Here is a 1402-nt window from a genome sequence, read left to right as displayed (position 1 = left end):
TATTTCATATCTTCTTATTCTATCATCATTCTGATTTCTTTTTCTTTCTTTTTGGGTGCAGCTCCAAGTTATGACCCGAGGGAATCCCTCAATATTGATTGAAGGGGATCCCGAGCTTAAACATACACTTAGAAGAAAAGGGAAAGAGCCTGTACAAGAACATTCTAATCTATCTGATTTGGAAGCGAAAGAATCTGAAAACATGGTAGAACAGAATGAGCAACAGCGAACATTATCTGATTATGCCAGACCTTCAGTGTTGGGGACACAATCGAGTATTGTGCGTCCCCCGATTACAGCTCAGAACTTTGAGCTGAAGCCGGTATTCATCCTCATGTTGCAGTAATCTGCAAAATTTAATGGTTTGGCCGATGAGGACCCAAATAGTCATATAGAGAGTTTTCTCAAGATGTGTGATATGCTGAAGATAAAAAGAGTGACGGATGATGCCATCAAGTTGAGAGCCTTCCCATTTCCCTAAAGGGGTGAGCGAAGCAGTGGCTACACTCGTTACCTAGAGCGTCAATTACCACGTAGGAGGAGATGGTAGAAGCTTTTCTAGCCCGTTTTTTTCCTCCAGGAAAATCAGAAAAGCTTAGGAACGAGATCTCATCCTTTGTTCAGTTGGAATTGGAGTCTCTATTCGAGACATGGGAAAGTTTCAAGGAGCTCTTGAGAAAGTGCCCGCAATACGGATTCCCGGAGTGGATGATTGTTCAAACCTTTTACCATGGTTTGAACCCGAGTTCAAGGCAACTCTTAGATGCGGCAGCAGGAGGTACCTTAGGTAGCAAGACCCCCGATGAGGCCTGTCAATTAATTGAGGAAATAGGGTTAAACAGCTACCAATGGTATGCTAGGGAGAAGAAAAAGGTGGCCGGTCTCCATGAAATAGATGCGATAACTTCATTGGCGGCTCAAGTGGAGAATTTGAGTACGAAGTTAGATCTTCTAACTTTAAACAGAGTGGTGGCCGTGACTAATTGCACCGGGTGTGGTGGAGGACATGCTCCCTCCAATTGCCCGATCTCTATTGGTGATGTTTCTTCTGTGGAGAATGTTGATTTTGTAGGTAATGGCATGAGACCTCAAGGAAACCCATATAGCAATACCTACAATCCAGGTTGGAAGAATCATCCCAATTTCTCATGGAGTAATCAAGGTCCACAAAAGGCCATGGGGCCGCCGGGTTTCCAACAACAATAACAACAAGCCCCTCAGGTGGAAAACAGAGTCTCAGGTTTGGAAACTCGAATAAGTGACTTAGAGAAGCACTTGGCTAGATTTGTGCAATCTGCAAATAAAAGGTTTGAATCAGTCGAGGCTACACTTCGCAATCACGCCGCCTCTTTGCATAATCTTGAAAATCAAGTGGGGCAAATTGCGAAGTCTCTCTCTGAAA

At 43.9% G+C, this 1402-nt stretch overlaps 1 non-coding gene across 1 annotated transcript; it reads right to left on the bottom strand.

Annotated features, from left to right (window-relative positions):
* Positions 1-591: 591 nt before the first annotated feature.
* Positions 592-698, bottom strand: LOC120250801. Its single transcript, XR_005533137.1, has one exon. It is a non-coding gene; the product is annotated as a small nucleolar RNA R71 (small nucleolar RNA).
* Between the last annotated feature and the right edge of the window lie 704 nt (positions 699-1402).

This window comes from Dioscorea cayenensis, chromosome 19 (assembly GCF_009730915.1).
Source record: "Dioscorea cayenensis subsp. rotundata cultivar TDr96_F1 chromosome 19, TDr96_F1_v2_PseudoChromosome.rev07_lg8_w22 25.fasta, whole genome shotgun sequence".
Lineage (NCBI taxonomy): Eukaryota > Viridiplantae > Streptophyta > Magnoliopsida > Dioscoreales > Dioscoreaceae > Dioscorea > Dioscorea cayenensis.
Note: the sequence above shows the minus strand (reverse complement) of the source record. Positions and strands in the feature narration are given on the sequence as shown.